Here is an 18804-nt window from a genome sequence, read left to right as displayed (position 1 = left end):
CCACCGAGTTCATTTGACATAGCCACTTCGAGAAACCCTAATCAGTTCGATCTCACCGATGGGATCTCGGTCTCACCGAGATGGGCTTGCAAACTCTCTGTTGCCTATTGCAATAATTTTGGTCCCATCGAGATATGCAATCGGTCCCACCGAGTTTGCTTGACCAACTCTCTGTTTGCTTATTACCAAAATTGGTCTTACCGACACTACAAAAAAAATACACTTCCGTGATGATACGTGTTTGTCATAGTAGGTCGCGTTTTTTGTCATGCATGTACATCCATGACAAATTTATGACAGAATCAAGATAGTCATACCTGTGCTGTCGTAGAAGTGTTCCATGACATTACCAAAATTATCATCACGGAAGTGTCCACTTCCATGACGATAAATCGCGCGTCACAGAACTGCTTTCGTCAAGGGTGACTGACACGTGGCATCCACCGTAACGGAACGTCGTTAAGCTATCGGGTCAGGTTTTGGATCTGATAACCCGTTAACAGCCCCGACCAATGGGGATTTTCCACATGTAAAATCATCATTGGCTGGAGCAAACACGTGTCGGCTCACCGTTGGGACAGATGTCATCCGCTCATTGGACCAAAGGCACCTATGATACGGCGACACGTGGCACAACCCAATAGAGGCCCATTCCGGTGAAAAGGCCGGCCCGTTTGACTTGGTCAAAAGGTGGCGGGCCGGCCCACGGAAAGCCTATTAACGGCATGTTCGCTTATAGCCCATTTACAGCCCGCTAACCGAGGGCCCGTTACGCCCTATCCAAATTAGGCCCAGTAGCGTCATCTGGGCTGTCCAATATGATTCAGCCCGTTTTAACTTCCGGCCCATGTGTGACCCATGACTTCTTTCGGCCCATATGAGGACCTTTGTAACTCTTGGCCCATTAACGGCCCATGGTGAAACTGGCCCGTAATGAACAGTGTACTACTTTATACCCATTAACGGCCTGTTATTCCATTGGGCCGTTTCCAGCCCAAGTTATCTTTCGGCCTTCTCAGGGCCCATTGATTCTTGGGCTCATTTGCAGCATTCGGTTACATACGGCCCGTTACTGTCATTTTCTGCTTGTGGGCCAAATTCAGCCCGTTGTTGCAGTCGGCCCGTTTGCGGACCGTTAATACGTTGGGCCGTTTTCATGTCAAAAAAACCCGTTGGGCTGTTTTCATAGAGTTATCAAATACGGCCTATTAACGGCCCGTTATGGTCCACGAATAGTACGGCCCATGATTGGCGAAATGATGATACGCCCCGTAGAAGGCCCATGGATCCTACGGCCCGTATGAGGCCCATGGATAGTACGGCCCGTAGAAGGCCCATGGACCCTACGGCCCGTAGAAGGCCCATTGATCCCTAAGGCCCGTATAGAAGGCCGATGGATCCTACGGCCCGTATAGAAGGCCAATGGTCCTACGGCCGAACGAAGGCCCATGGATCATACGGCCTGCAGGAGGCCCATGGTTACAACAGTCCGTGTGTTGCCATGATTATTTTGGCCTAGTTACCAAAAATAGGCTATTGTGGCCACTAGAAAAACACAGAAAAAGAACTGCAGTGACTACAAGCAAACAACTAAACAAGACAATAAGGAAATAAATAAGCAAGCAATTAAGGCTAGCCTATTACCGCTATTACACATATTACATCCACTGGGCATCAAAGTTCGCCACCAGTGCAAATATAGGGAACAAAGCAGCATATTACATACACTTGGCCGTCAAAATTGGCCACCAGTGCAAATAAACGCGGCAGCAAAACAAGAGCATAACTGAAACAACTTCAGAAGAGCTCAAGAAACGTTATCCTGGGTATCCACCATGCTGGCAATAAGCTTAGCAAGCTGATTAGCTTTGTCCTGTTTGGCGCTAAAATCCTCCAACGCTTGCTGTTGCACCAGAAAGTATGCATCTGAATGCTCCAGGGACTTCCGCAGTCCTTCCGCTTCTTGTCGCAGCACAGCTGATCGATGTCTTTCAGCTTGTAGTTGAGACTCAAGAAACCGAACTGATTCAGACAGTGAGTTTGAATAGCTTGTGCATGCGGTAGTGGCCAGTAACTCGAACACTAAACCAAGACAGGACTTTGGGGTTGTCTCGCTGTCTTCAAGATAGTCTTCCTTAGCTGTTTTATCAGCTTTGTTGGAGACCAACAAGGATGTGTCACTATCCTGAACCTTATCTGCATTACTTCCTTTACCATTGCTTAATAAGGCACTCTTCCCCAATATTCTGTCAGCATTCTAAAAGAAGAAACAAGCAGACACATAACAAGTTTAGCATGTACTAGTATATGAAACTCATTTCGGTGAACCAGTTCATTAGTAAGGTGGACAGGATTAAACTACCAAGTCTTCTATTGCCAAGTACTAGTACATAATAAAAGCATCAAACAAACATATATCTATGTCCTATGGTCACTGCATTGTCTTGCCAAATCAAAATAGAGACACGGTTCAAATCATATCAGTTCAAGACAAAGCAGCAGTGAAAGAATACAAAGCGTGGGAAACTACACGGCACAACAAGATTTCAGATGGGTACCACGGGTCTACATGTACAACAACACTATTGGCTCTGTTGTGATGCTAGTAATGTGCATGATATGAAAGTCAACTGTATACACAATTGAAATTGAAATCAACAGAGCTATTGATAAGAGCAAACCTGTTAAAGAAACATGCGTGAACATACCTGCTGTGCCATTGGAGTTTCGATTGGATCCTTCAATTTAAAAATAAGTTCGTATCAGTAAATACAGTGATACAAGAGCAAAGCAATCATAGTTAAAAAAGGCGCGCCTAAGCGAGCGCTTAAGCGCGCCTAGGCTCTAGGCGTTGGCAAAACGCATTGCGCATAACTACGCATAATCTGTGCATAACTGCGCATAAGCATGCGCTTTGGTCAGTAAAGCGCAAGGCGGTGGCAAAACGCACAATTAACGCCTAGCGCTTTTTTGAACTATGATAGCAATGGAATCTTAAATTAGAACAGTTGTTCTTCAGGTTTAGGCACTTGTTCTACATGAACAGAGTACAGTAAGACGCAAGAATAAAATACTTAAAAATAGAAAATGAGCTCATAGACCTTACCACATTCTTGGTTCGGGACCAGTACAGAACAAGGCGTTCCCAGTCATCGTCCAGTAAATGTGTCTCAGGAGAACGTAAGGGAATTTGATGAGTTTCTTTGCCGGTGAAGTACGTTTTCTTCAGGTAATTCCGATACTGCCACCAAGCATTCTTGAAGATAGCAGAGGTATTAGCACAGGTTACCTCATCCTGAGTTTCCAAATCGGTCCTTCTCTATAGAGAAAAATGGGAAAATTTGTTGTATTATAACCATCATGGAGGTAGGATGTATGGGACGAAGCAAAGTAATTGCCATGAATAACATTACTTACACATAACTCCTGGACAAACACCTGCAACTGGCATTTTCCTTCATCTTCAGTATAATATTTCCAAGATGGGAAGATACGCACATACGATTTAACAACATCAAATGCGATAGATGCTAAACTACGACTGGCTGGTTGTGCTTCCTCCACAGGAATAGGCGTACTAACTGGTGGAGTTGGGGTTCGCCGTGATAGTACTGGCCCTTTGGGCACTGGAGCTGCCTTACTAACTGCTGTTGTTTGGGAGCTCTGTGGTGGAGATGGTGCTGTGTCAACAGGAACTGGGTTACTATCGGCTGGGGTTGGGGTTAGATTGGGTGAAGCTGGTTCTCTGTCCATCGCAGTAGGGGTACAATCTGCGAGAGTTTGGGTTATGTGTGGTAGGGCTGGTTCTTGTGCATGTACAACCGGGGTGCTATCTCCACCAAGAGGTAGCACTGTTTTATTTGAAGACCGTGTTTTTATTCCGCTAGATACTGGCATCACCCGCTCCAATTCAAATGGCTGATAAACAGGAAACATAGTTGAATGTACAGACATTGTATGAGAGACAGATGCAATAGATAGTGTGGAAAAAAGAGGGCATGAAATAGTTGACATGTATATTGTTTAACTAAAACGGATAGCATGACATAATTTCACATATATGATGTCTATCTAAACTGGATAGCATAGCATAACATAATTCAAAGATATGATGAATAACTAAACAGGATCGCATGACATAATTCACCTACATGTTATCTAAGTAATCAGGATCGCATCATTTAATTCACATATGTGATTTATATGCTAAACAGAGGGCATTCGATATGATGTCTGAACTAAGAACATGGTGTTGAATATTGTGTATATGATGTCTAAACTATGCAATGCAAGACACCGTATGCATGATATGAGCAGTATAACCGTGCCAAGTTAGAGCATACACCTCAGTGGGGGAATAGGACTGGTCATCTGTCTCTGAATCCATCTCTGAGGAGCTATCGGGACCCAACAAGAGATCTGCTTCGACAGGTAGCACTGTCTGCTCTGAAGGCCTTGTTTTCACTCCAGATTTTTCCATCTCCCACCCAAATGGCTGATTCACAGGAAGAGTAGTTTAATGTACAAACATTGTCGACAAATGGAAATGTAATGAAGAAAAGGATGGGCAAGATATCATTCAAATATATGATGCCTGGTTAAACAGGATGGCATTGCACATTTCACATATATTATGGCTGGCTAAAAGACATGAGACTGCATAATTCCCATATATGATATAGAAACTAAACAGGTGGCATTACAGAACATGTCTAAACTAAGCAGATGACATATATGATGTCAAAAGTAGGCACTGCAAGGCAACATATGCATGATATGACTAACATCATCATGCCAAGGTAGAGCAAACACCTTGGGGGTAAATAGGAGTGGTCAGCGGCGTCTGAATACGCCTCAGAACAGATATCTTCCTCTGGATTACAATCTGGAGAGGGGTGGGGAGGGTTTGCCATTGAACCCACCATGGAGCGATGTCTGCATGACATTGTATTGCCGCGCAAAACTCTTCTCTTTTTCTCTACATGTTCAGCATGACTGTGTACAATATCTGACATGCATACGAAAAAATATGGTGAGATTATGTAAGGAGAGCATGCAGAAATTTAGAGTGATGGTAACAACCAGTGGATCGACGTTTTTCCGTTGAACCAAAATAGCCCTAATGGATCAACGTGAATGTATAGTAATAAGTGACGCAACAAGTGTACAACCTCTTTGCCATAGCCGTGTTGACCTCAGCATCATTGGGTTGGTCGCTGAAGCAGTTGAGGCAGAGGTGGCTGTCGGAGGTGTGGAGGAAGATCAGAGGAATCTGTAGACGGCGTCCAGGGCACTGCTCTGTTGTGATGGATCGTTCTATCGTTGGAGCAGCTCCGGTGAGCCGTAAGACGTCAAGGCTGAAGCAGCACAAGACAGACATCGTCAATCTCAAGTGGGATTCTAATAGCATCTCCAATAGATGATGAAAAATGGATGTAAAATTAACATCACCAAAAACCACCTGACTACAACAGATGAGGTAAAAACTGTTGACTCTAAACTTAACTGTCGAAACTGAAATTAAATGTGGAATCTGAATGCTACTCTCGAAACTGAACGCAATGGTAGGAGAGAGACACTTGACATGTAGTTTAGGGAGGGCATGCAGTTCATCTTCAACCTGCACACCCCTGAGCCGCCAGCCACCACTAGCCGAACCGCCGGCCCCAATGCCGCCTCGCCGCCCCGAAACAACTCGCCACCACCGCCCCGGCCAGCCCTCTAGGCCCCCCGCCCCCCACCCTGAACCCTAAGATAGATAGTGGGGTACCTCTCCGGCGAGCCCCCGTCCCTGCTGCGGGTGGTTCTTCCTTAACTCCGGTGAGCCCCCCCCCAACCCCTGAAAATTGACTGACCCAAAAGTCGATTCAGTCGACTGAAGTGTGGCTTAATCGAAGCAAAGCAGCAGCATGAGCGAGGGGGAGAGCAGCAGCAGCAGCTGGGCGAGCGAGTGATCAAGCGAGAGCCGGAGCAGCAGCAGCAGCGCAAGCAAGTGAGCGAGAGCTGGAGCAGCAGCAGCAGCAGCGCGAGCGAGCGAGCGAGCGAGAGCCGGACCAGCAGCAGCAAATCCGGCTGGTATGGATGCCGCCGCCGAAGGGGCCTCGCACTGGGGGAGAGACGCCATGGAGATGTCGCCCGCGGCACTGGCTTCAAGGTAGCCGCTCCATGGGGGTGCGGGATGGAGCACCGTCGGCGCCGGGAGGTTGAGTTAAGGAGAACGTGCGATGCGATGAGTGTACAACCTCTTTGGTGGCGCCGAGTAGGCCTCGGCTTCGTCCGAGGAGTCGGTGAGGATGCTACGGTTCTGGTGGAGCAGGTTAAGGCGGCGCTGTGGGGATGGATCAGCCGCGATAGACGAGGCGATCGTCGGAGCAGCTCCTTGAAGGTGGAGGACGGGGCGGCTGAATCGGCGGGACGGCGAGATGGACGACGGATCCTCATCCAGGGAGGTGGACGAGGGACGTCGATCTGTTGCGGTGGATGATGTCGTCGGGGAAGAGGCTCCCGCTGGGCAGCGGTGACATGGCGGACGAAGGAGGGTGGGGTTTCGCGGCTGGAGCGGAGAGGTTATGGCGGACTGGGATTTTGAATGGTGAAAAGGGGGCGATGGGAGGGGGTGAAGCATGACTTAGGGACGCGCTTGTCCAAAATGTAGGGTGTGTTACAAAAGTACCCCCCACCGATTTGAACTAGCGGCCCTTTCGGCTCAGGGTTAGAAGGGGGATTTCGCGTGTCGGGATTTGGCAGCTGGAGGGAGTTTTCGCGCGCGTTGTAATTTCAGGATAGCAAGGCGCGGGTTGTGAAGGCGCCAGTTTTGGGAGCACGATATCTGAATTTTCGGGATATAACAAGACGCGGGTTGAATTTTAGGGACAAGCCTAACGTGTAGTAATATTGTACTTTTTTTACTGCATAGTAATATTGTACTTGTACGTACCAAATCAATTCGCACTTCCCTCAACAAAAAAGAAAACAAAAAAAATAAAACTATTCACACCACACAAAGAGAGAGTCTTGCCCCGTTTTACTATACAAATGCTATTCAAAGCTACTCCCTCCTTCCATCTATATAGGACCTAATGTGTTTTTCGATGCTAACTTTGACCAAATATTAGAGCAATGATATATGACATGCAACTTACACAAAGCACACCGTTAACTTCGCCTGTGAAAGGTTCTTTCAATGATATAATTTTCACATTGTGCATGTCATGTACTATTAATCTTGTCAATAGTCAAAGGCGGTCTTGAAAATCTCATTACGCCCTATATATATGGAAGGCGGGAGTATGAATCCATGTTATGTCTGATTAATTTTTTTTGCTTTGTTGTATAATGCATGTAACCTACTCATACCAACATTTTAGTGCATTCCAAATGTCTATACTACCGCTGCAATTCGAACTAAATTTGAATTCGTTTCTCTATTTCAATAAGAATATACAATCATGATTGTTGCCAACTTCAACCATCATAATTTCCTTGCTATTCGCCAGATATAAATCGGACGGCCTATAATGCAGGATGGCAGGCACACCATCATCAACAACTTCGTTTTTTTATAAGAGTAGAGATAAAATATATTAAATGTAGTATAACATGTTCATAAACACACCATGTGTATCACCGTTATATATATTCACACATACGTCGGTAGCTAGCGCTAACTATGATAAATTCTATGATAAATATATTAAATGTAGTATAACATGTTCATAAACACTATGATAAATTCTTCAAATATCTGAATTCGCTTTTTACAATGAAGTATATATGATCTCTATTCGTCTTTTACACCCACACAACCCTCTTATCTTTGTAGCTAGCGCTAACTTTCTCTTGTGCATGCACACGCCCGCATCCCTCTCACCCTCCCTCAGCATTCTCTAGCTCCATCGCGCAAATTCATCTTTTCACTTTAGGTCGTTCACCCACGGTGTGTGTAGGCCCCCCAGCTCCTTCTTTACGGCACACATCGATCGATATGCCTCTCTAGCCAGGTGTGCCTAGCACAAACACAAGCTTCCCCTCTTCTCTTGTCACCGTCCATGCCTCACTCCCACCACTCTTTTCATCGTTCTCGTACTCGCACACTCCTCCCCGCTCGATATAGTATGCCTCTCGTACCACCTCCTACATGCATCCCTCTATCTCTATCCTTCTCATGGTGCCTCGTTTGCTTCTAACACACACATGCATGTATATACCGATCGATCTCCCAACATATACCTGGATCGACTTTAACTACCCCCCCCCCATCGATTGACGTACCTCACAAGTTATGTCTCTCCTTTCTCTAACAAAGGGCGATTGATCTTCCTATGTAGTTATGTCTACTTACCACAGCCACATCGTCCCCCCTCATCATTCGTGCATGCCTCCTGACCCGTCTCTCACACGCACGTGCACAGACAACAAGCAGCCATCTCCTCTCTTACTGATATTGCGGGCGTGCCCTCCGTTTGTCTAGCAAGCCTATCCCACCATTTGTTAGAAGCAACTCCACTACCACCCCCTCCAACACTCTAGCTCTGTCTCTCTCCCAACCTTATTCCTCTCATGCACATATGCATGGATGCCGATTGATCTCCCTTAATACATGAGGCAGATCGATCTCCTTAATACATGAGGTAGGCCTCTCTCCTCCTCCACACATATACCAGCCATTGTACCTCTATAGTTAATTGGGCCTCCCTCTTCCCCCACCACACACTGATAGTCGAGCGCTGCAGGTAGGTATCCATGCCACAGAGACAAACTGCACATGTCCCCTCTCACATTCCAGTAGGCCAGCCACTCTATATCTTTGACGTGGGCACACACAAATTCGATGGCACTCTTTATCGATCGCACGCACACACACACACACACATCATCCCTCTTTTTGATTCTATGGACACCTCAAGCCGGTGATACCTCCACTCTCTTCTCGTGGATCGCCCCCTCTATATATATGTTATATCTAGGACTCTTTTTCACACACATTGCATATGTTACATTTTTTGATTGAACCCCCCCCCCCCAAAAAAACTCTCAAGAACTGACACAACTTTGTATTACATTTTTCGTTGGTACTAAGAGCATAAGTTTTGTATTGATTTCTAAGCCTTCTCATAACTTTGTCTCCAGCTCCCCTGTAATTTTATTTGTCCATCTATTAACTTTGATTTAAAAAATGGTGTGGACTAAAAACTCGGATGGACGTAGTAGCCCTCCATTTTTATTTACTCTGCATATTAGATTTGACTGAAGTCAAACTTTGTAATACTCTCAAACCTTTCCGATAATTGAAATTAAAATTCTTTATTTGTACACACTCTCAGACGTTTCCGATAATTTGGCGCATGTGTGGTTGTTCACTTAAGGGAGGGTAGTGTACCACACGTGAAGGACAGGAAGTGCGACCAGGACGCATGGGCGTGGATCGTTAGTTCATCGGAAGTAGTACTCCATCTATACATTAAATAAAGAGTTTCGTTTCGTACTTACACAATTTAAAACGATTGTTATGGAGAGAATAAGAAAACCACTCCACTATATATTAGTCGTATACACACGAGAGTACTATATGGACGTAGCTTCATTGACTTAGTGCACCTGCCCTTGGGTTTATGACAGGTGGGCCCAAAATTTGGCTGGCTCACCTGTCATACAGCCAAAAGCAGATGGAGTGAAGGCACCGGAGCTCAGTCCGTACTACATCAGTAGTATATATATAAGCGGGAGCCTCGGCGCTTGTTCGCTAGGGTTTGCACTCTCCACACGCTCGCCGCAATACATATATGTTACACGCTGGAGGCTTAGCGTTCATTTGCTAGGGTTTGCTATACTCACAGTCTCTCACCCTCTCTTCACCAGATCTAAACAAGATTGCGTTGGCCTCTTGTCTCTCTCCCCCCTCACAGCTGGTGAAGGAGGCGTCTGTATCCCGTCGCACCGGGAAGGGGAGGAGGTGCAGCGTTAACTCTATCGCCTTCGGCGAGGGAGGCAATCCACTACCGGCTGCGCTGTTCTCTTTCACCCAGCGCCTGTGCGGGAGGGCCACCGACCCCTTCTTCCTCGTTGACGTACATAGTGTGGGCAGATCCGGCCTCCCGCCGCACGCCTTCCCACATCCCGATGACCCTAAGGTATAAGTTTTTTTGAAACCGTCGTTGCTCTAGCTGCATGTGGATCTTTTTCGATCTGTAGTCGAATCTAGGTCTTGGTTCAAAGAGGAAAGAAAGGTGCGGTGGGGTGGAGCATGAATCTAGGACGTGGTTCAATGAGGAAAGGAGGGAGGAAAAGTAGTATAGACTGGCTATCCAGCCGCTTTGTTGGTCGAAAAGGGAAAAAGGGGGTAACCCAGTACACACATCTGTAAGGAACCGATCTCTTTGTTGAAAAGGGAGAGAAACTGGGGGTGGGGGTCGGGTAGTTTGTGCAGGACTAGATTTTCTGCCCTCACATAGGAAAAAAGTTCAAAGAGAACAAATATGGGACCAACACAGATATGCTGCTTGGCTACATACTCTACATCACCCATTTATACGTGTGGACGCACATGGTGCTAGCATGTCCCATACAGCTATTTTGTTGTTGTTAATCTAAGAATGCCGCCGGAAAATTGAAGCAATGCCACTGTTAAAAGTAAATTACATTTTTTAACAAATGTTGTTTCAAGAGAGTGTTTCTGTTAATATGAATCAATGCTACCATTTTAGAAATGCTACTATCCTACTTTGATTTCCATCCAAGATAAGTTAGATGCTTCTTTCTATCACCGTTTGTTTCATCCTCCTTTATCGGCAAGTAATTGTTTCCTTTTTTGCCTCTGTTAAAATAGGGGTATCGATTCAACTTGTTGCTATTGCGACATTTTACTTCGCTACTCGAAACACTTATGTTTTAAGAGTGTTTTGTGCAATTCAACTTGAATGTCACACCGGTGACTTTGCTTAATTTTGGTGGAACTGCACAAAAGGAGATCAAGATTTGTTTCCAGTGTTCCTGTCGAGTTGTTTCCAATCTTGGTCTCTACCACATGATATCTATTCAACTTGTTGCTATTGCGACATTTTGCTTCGCTATGCGAAACACTTTGCTTGATTTCAATGCATTGTTTTAGGAATGGTACTTTTCTGCTTTGTCGTTCTTTATACATGTTGAACCAAGGCATTGTTAAATAATCTCTCAGTCAATATGAAGTGAATCACACTGATGGAGAATTGCTCCTCTCCTGCTTTGTTTCCCATTAAGACAAGTCATCAACCGTTATTTCTCAGTAATTGTTTCCCTTATACCTATTCTTGCTTACAGGGATATCAAAATTAAATCTCGGTTTTATTCCGACTTCGATTTTAGTTGAACTGCACAAAAGGAGCCAATGTGTCCAAGGCAAACTGCTGCGTTACTGGGTCCAGTTGGTCGTTCCACTTTGCAGAAAGAAGCAGTCACTGGATGCGGTACATTACAGAAGGAATGACCGAGAAGTTTACAGAGTATTATTAGACACCGATGACATGACTAGTCTGCAGAGACCATTGGCAATTTAACAACACGTGGAGTGCCCTGGGCAAAAAGTGCCCAAACAACTACAAGAAGCTAAGACAGGACACGATCATAGGCATTACATATTTTGAAGGGGAGGAGCTTGTCAAAGTTTAAATCATTGATGTTAGCAAGAAAACATTAGTTTAATATATTGGAATTGGAAAACCTTGTCAAAATTTGCTCATTGATGTTAGCAAGAAGACGTTAGTTTAATATATTGGAATTGGAAAACCTTGTCAAAATTTGCTCATTGATGTTAGCCAGAAGACATGATTTGATATTTTTGAGTGGGACGCCCTTGCTGTGAGCAGCGTCGAGTGTTTTTTCCTATTCTTGTGTTCAGTTTAGAAGTAAATAGTTACTCTGCTGAGATATTCCTGTGTTAAGAGTTTGTTCTGAATATTGTCTATGTAATGCCAGGCCTTGTGTTTGATTGCAAAGTTGAGCTTGGAATGTTGTGGCATGCGGCATCATGAGCTGTTCACCGTGCCTCCTGAGAATAATGCTTCATATTGTTTTGCATGTCGATCTAATGCTAGTGATTTGCTTGTTAAGAAGATCGTCCTCTTCTATTGTTTCCGTGCGTAAGAAGTTCATCGTCTGATGTTTCATTCATAGCCTATACGACATGTCTGGTAGGTTAGACGTGAAACCATATGATCTTCCGACCAACTCATGATATTAGGTCGTGATTGGATCGTTGTTTTCCAACCAAAACCGCTTGTAAAACTGATGCTTGTAAATTAAAGCAGATGGTCTCGGGCGAAGGCGCTTGGTTGGTCGATTTCCACTAGTAAAATATCGAAAGTACTTCACACACGATAAAAACATTGAACGACACTCGGACGATTGCTAATCCAGCCGTTAGCTGTTGTTTCAGCCTTGCCCATGGATGGCATGATACGCACGTCGTGCATGTATCGTCTGGTAATGTCGTCCATATAGCAATGCTCGTAAAATATACACTGGTCTCTCAAATTACACGTGTAACCCGCCGGTTTTACTTATATACCTCGGGCCTTCCGATGACGAGTAAATTACACTTGTATGTTAATACAGGTTTGAAATAAACCAGAGCTCCCAAGCGCGGCCTTACCGTTTCATGCCGTCTCAGTTTCTCGAAGGTGCTCATAGGTGTCCGATGATCCTGACTTCCTGAATGAGCAGCGAGCGCTGTATCAGACCTCCGTAGGGCCCACGAGGCCCTCTCTGTTGTCCTTCGAGTTGTTGAGCTCGCCGTGGCACCGAGCATTGTTAACATGGTCAACGAACATGAGGATTCAGGAGATGACTTTACTTTGACTGGATGACACTAGGGACCCACTAGGGCCATAGCCGTACGTACGCAAGTGCCTCCTTATTATGTACAACTATATTTTTTTTGCTTTCTTCTGGTTTCCTGACATCATGGTCCCACACCAATGTCAACCTATGTAGTCAATATAAACAAGAGAATTGCACAAGGTTTAGCCGACGGCTGGGACCAAGCAGCTCGAGCAGTATTTGTGTTTTTGAGGTGTGAGCACTGTAGAGTTTTTCTTGGCGATGATTTCGCTGTTGTTTAGAGGAGAGCAGGGTATTAAATGGGCGGGCTATGGCCCGTCTAGCCCAGGCCAGATATCCAAGCCAGATACTACTTTTTTCAAGATGAAAATGGCTAGCCTAGCTATACGTCTTTTTGAGGAATACCCAGGCAAGGTCAACTTGTTATTCTCCGCCCCGCTGTGCTGCAAATCTTTCCTAGGAGGGATGCATTAGGCTTAACAGGAAAACGGGATTTAAAAATAATAAATGGGATGTAATTATAAAAACTCGGCAGTAACTATAAAAAATGCACCAAACACGAAATTAGTTTATAAAATATTATTTATGGATTTTGAAAATCTTAAATTTTCATTGTTGCGCGCGCAATGTTTCGTTGGATTTTTATGTAATACAAAATTTATATTTAATCTGAATAGAAATTTCGGGATAAAAATATTTCGGATCCCATCAAAATGTGGGAAATTTTATTGAATTTTGTCTTCAACGGTTGGTTGAAATTACTAATCGTTTTCCTAGCTAGAAAATGGGTTGTACTTTTAATAAACTGTAAATGGGCTGTTGTAAGTTCCATTAGAATTCAAAAATGGGTTGTACATTCTTACAAAACGCAAATGGGCTATAAGTTCTCTGCCACACACTTGTGGGCCTACTAAGTGATGCAACCCCTAAAAAAATAAGTTGACACGTATGCAAGGCTTTGTCAACTTATTATAGTCAACACACGGTTCTAGCAGCAGTGGCCGTTGGATGTCTATCCAACGGATGTCATGCTTCTCTTCAATCTCGGATATTCTTAGCTTCGGCCGCCCAAAAAATGATTCCTCCCCCTGACATCTGGGGCGCACCATTTCGGAGGCTGACCTGTGGGTCTACTAAGTTGGAGCGTACCAAGGGCTTTGTCAACTTAGTCAATATAAACGATTCTAGCTTCAGTGACCGTACGATGTCCATCCAACGGCCGTAGAGCTTCTTCAACATCTGGTCTTCTTGGTCCAGCCTCCCAAAGCAGCGCCGGTCGTGCCGCCTGCTCCTGCCTCCCGTGGCCGGCTGTGCTGCCGCGGAGGCCTCACCGCCCCCATACTAATCCCACCGCTGGCCAGGACATCCCTCCATTCACCCACACCCCCTGTTATTCTGCGGCGACGGCAGCCTCACACCGCAGCCGAACCAGTGAACCCTCGTACTCCTCTCCGCGCAGGCTTCCACTGCCGCGTCTTCCCCGGCTCTGCGTCATCCCCTTCCTAGGCGTCGTCGTTGTCCACCGCCCTGGTGCTCTCGGCGCGGCGTGGTCAACGTGGTCAACGACCGACTTCCATCGGAAGAGTACTGTACGTGGAGAGGCTGACAGCTAGGTCCACGGTGGCCGCAAGGAAGTGCCTCCTTATTACGCGCAAAATAATTATTCCTCCACCTGACAGCAGGGACCCGCCGGACGGGCCACCTTATTTCGCGAAAAAAATGTTTCCCCCCTGACTGCTGGTACCCACCGGACGGGCCACCGTATTTTGCGAAAAAACGTTCCCCCCGCTGTCAGCTCGGACCCACCGGAAGTACCTCTTTATTATGCGCAAAAAAATGAATACTCCCCCTGCTAGCTGGGACTCACCTTGGTGGGAAGCTGATTTCTGGGCCTACTAAGTTGACGGGGACGGAGGGCTTTGTCAACTTAGTCAATATGAACGATTCTAGCTCTAGTGACCGTACGATGTCAATCCAATGGCCGTAGTGCTTCTTCAACCTCTGGTCTTCTTGCTCCAGCCGCCCAAAGCAGCGCCAGTCGTGCCGCCTGCTCCTGCCTCCCATGGCCGGCTGTGCTGCCGCAGAGGCCTCACCGCCTCCATACTACTCTCACCGCTGGCCAGGCCATCCCTCCACTCCACTCACCCACACCCCCTGTTGTTCTACGGCGACGGCAGCGCAGCCCAACCAGTGAACCCTCGTACTCCTCTCTATGTGGGCATCCACTGCCGTGTCTTCCCCGGCTCCGTGTTGTCCCCTTCCTAGGCCTTGCCGTCGTCCACCGCCGTGGTGCTCTCGGTGCGGCGTGGTCAATGTGGTCAACGACCGAATTCCATTGGAAGAATACTGTACGTGAAGAGGCTGATAGCTGGGTCCACGGCAGCCGCAAGGAAGTGCCTCCTTATTATGCGGAAAATAATTATTCCTCCACCTGACAGCAGGGACCCACCAGACGGACCACCAGTATTTCGTGAAAAAAACCTTCCCCCCGCTATCAGCTCGGACCCACCGGAAGTGCCTCCTTATTATGCACAAAAAAATGAATACTCCCCGGCTAGCTGGGACCCACCTTGGTGGGAGGCTGTCTTGTGGGTCTACTAAGTTGACGGGGCCGAAGGGCTTTGTCAACTTAGTCAATATGAACGATTCTAGCTCCAGTGACCGTACAATGTCCATCCAACGGCCGTAGTGCTTCTTCAACCTTTGATCTTCTTGCTCCAGCCGCCCAAAGCAGCGCCAGTCGTGCCGCATGCTCCTGCCTCCCGTGGCCGGTTGTGCTGCCGCGGAGGCCTCACCGCCCCCTACTATTCCCACCGTTGGCCAGGCCCTGCAGCGACGACAGCCTCACATCGCAGCCGAACCAGTGAACCCTCGTACTCCTCTCCGCGCGGGCTTCCACTGTCGCGTCTTCCCCGGCTCCGCGTCGTCCCCTTCCTAGGCCTCGTCATCGTCCACCGCCGTGGTGCTCTCCGCGCGCCATGGTCAATGTGGTCAAGGAACGACTTCCATCGGAAGAGTACTGTACGTGGAGAGGCTGACAGCTGGGTCCACGGCCACAGCCCAGTTTTTTTGTGATTTGCCAATTAAGTCGCTTTGTCAGGCCTGTTGGGCTGCAAATCTTTCAAGACGAGGAGAGCTTTTCATTCGGCTGGCCGAGAAAATGGCCCATCAGTAATGAGAAATGGGTTGTACATTTTTAAAACACATCAAACCGGCAATTAGTTTCAAATATATTTTTTTCATTTCAAGATTTTAAATTAAATTAATTTGTATGCGTGGAGAATTTGTTGGATTTTATGTTGATATACATTTATTTTTAAAATCAGTTTGAATGTGAGTCAAAATTTCGGGATTAAAAACAGTTCGGACCGCACCGAAATATGCAAAATTTTGTATAATTTTTTAACCGTGGCCAAAATATGGGTTGTAATGCTAACAAAAAGAATATGGGCTCCAAAGAAAACCTTAAGAATTAGCAAATGGGTTGTAAATTATTAGAAATAATGGCAGATGGGTTGTATGCTGTTTTCCACAGATTTGAGGCTTTCCTAAAAAAAGGTTGACCTCACAAGCAGTGACGATTGGATGTCCATCCAACAGCCGTCGTGCTTCTTCAATCTCTGCTCTTCCTGCTCCAGCCGCTCAAACAAGCACCGGCGGGACTGCCTGCTCCCTCCTCCATGCGGCCGGCTGTGCTGCCTCGCAGGCCTCACCGCCCCACCGTACTCCCATCGCTGGCCTAGCCATCCCTCTACTCACCCACACCTGCCATTATTCTCCGGCGACGGCAGACGAACCAGTAAACCCTCGTTCAGTCGTACTCCCCTCCGCGTGGGAAACAACTGCTGAGTCTTCCCTGCCTCCGTGTCGTTCCCTTCCTAGGCCTCGCCGTCATCCACCGCCCTGGTGCTCTCGGCGCGGCCTGGTCAACATGGTCAACGACCGACATGCATCTGAAGTGGACTGTACATGGAGAGGCCGACAGTTGGGTCCACGGCCGCACGCAAGGAAATGCCTCCTTATTATGCGCAAAATAATGATTCGTCCACTTGACATCAGGGACCCACCGAAAGGGCCTCAGTATTTCGCGAAAAAAATGTTACCGCCGCTGACAGCTCGGACCCACCAGTTATATCTTCGCACGCAAGGAAGTGCCTCCTTATTACGCACAAAAAAATGAATACTCCCCTTGTTAGCTGGGAACCAGTATAGTGGCAGGCTGACTTGTGGGCCTACTAAGTTGACAGGGACGGAGGGCTTTGTCAACTTAGTCAATATGCACGATTCTAGATCCAGTGACCGTACGGTGTCCATCCAACGGCCGTAGTGCTTCTTCAACCTCTGGTCTTCTTGCTCTAGCCGCCCAAACCAGCGCCGGTCGTGCCTCGTGCTCCTGCCTCCCGTGGCCGGCTGCGATGCGGAGGAGGCCTCACCGACCCAACTACTCCCACCGCTGGCCAGGCTGTGACACTCCAAAATTTTTGGTGGTTTGTTTTTTTCAAAAGAGCCCTTGCTTGGTTTGAAAGGAGGTCATTTAAACCCTTCCTAAAAACCATCTTCTAAGTTTGCCCTCTCAAAAATCCTTTTCTTGGATTTAGTTTCTTTTAAAAAGAAAACCCTTTTAGTTTTGGACTTTTATTTGGTTTTGATCCCTTCTAAATTTCACCATGCCACCTATGGTAAATTTTTCCCAAAACCTCTCCTCCCACTTTGGTACAACCCAAACATTCTGTCCAAACTAATAAAATCCATTTTTGGATTTTATTCCAACTATTTCTCCTCCCAAAATAAATCTGTCTATCCTTTTGAGCCTAGGTGAATTGCAAAGCAAGTGCCCTAATGCTTTTGATTTTTGACCTCAACTCAACACCCTTGGATAGTCCTTTGTACCCACAACCCAGAACCATCTTGATCCACTCTTCTCTTGTTCAAATATTTCAAATTTCACTCACTGCAAGTTTGGACCAGATTTGCCAAATTTGGTGAAATTCATATCTACACCTCTCCAAAAATTCCACAAATATTCAGGCAGCCTCTAGATGCAATGAGAGGCCCCTCCACCAAAAACCAGCTCAAGGAAAAATCCCTACATGCCTGGATCATTCTGTCGAACACCTTGCATGCACTGTTCTGTTCATATTCAGTTAAGTTCAGTACTTCTGTTTCGATCTTCAGTCACATGCTCACAGTGCGCTTGGCACTTTGCTCACGGCCTGGCTTGCTTGTCCGGAGCCTCACACGCGCGCTTGGCACCCTCCTGGTGTCGGTGGCGCCCTGGCCCGCCTGCACCGGCGTGCTTTGCGGCGGCCAGATCACCCTAGCGGCCGACAGGAAGCAGAACGGCGGCATAACGCCGTTCGGCACCGCCCAAACCCCCTGGTGGCTCCGCGTGGCCATTTCCTTGCCAGCGCACGCATGCAACACCGTCGCCGTGGCGCGGCACGCACAGAGTGCGCTCCCTGCCGCCGACGGGCCCGCGCCGCCCCATTCCGTCGAGCTCCCCCTAAACCACCAAATCCCGACGCAGTTAGCACCTAAACAGAACCAGGGAACACCCACGACGATGTTCAGCCTCTGAACCCTCCCGTGCAACCACGGCACCGCCGTAATCACCTCGCCAGAGAACCCCGTTCTCGGCAACCGCCTCGGGGCGGCTATATATAGCACCCCGAGCTTGCTCTCGCCCCCGCACACCTTCTCTACCTCATCAGACCCCGCCCAGCCACTGAACGAGCCACGAGGAGCTCTCCTTCCCCGACTCCGGCCACTCCGTTCCGCCTCGGCCCCCACCGTGATTCACTCTGCTCTCTCCGGTGAGATCCACGACCACCCGAATCACCGTCCGCCGGAGCAAGCATCGCCGCCGATGTGGTACTCGCCAGCGACCACCACCACCTCCCACAGACGCGGAATGGCGCCCTGATCACGGAGGTACACTCCAATCTCCCTGCCTTGCCGTGGATCGCCGCCGGCGACCACCGCGGCTCT

The sequence above is a fragment of the Triticum aestivum genome, chromosome 2B, assembly GCF_018294505.1.
Source record: "Triticum aestivum cultivar Chinese Spring chromosome 2B, IWGSC CS RefSeq v2.1, whole genome shotgun sequence".
NCBI lineage: Eukaryota > Viridiplantae > Streptophyta > Magnoliopsida > Poales > Poaceae > Triticum > Triticum aestivum.
The sequence above is the reverse complement of the archived record's forward strand: the minus strand, read 5'-3'. Positions refer to the sequence as shown.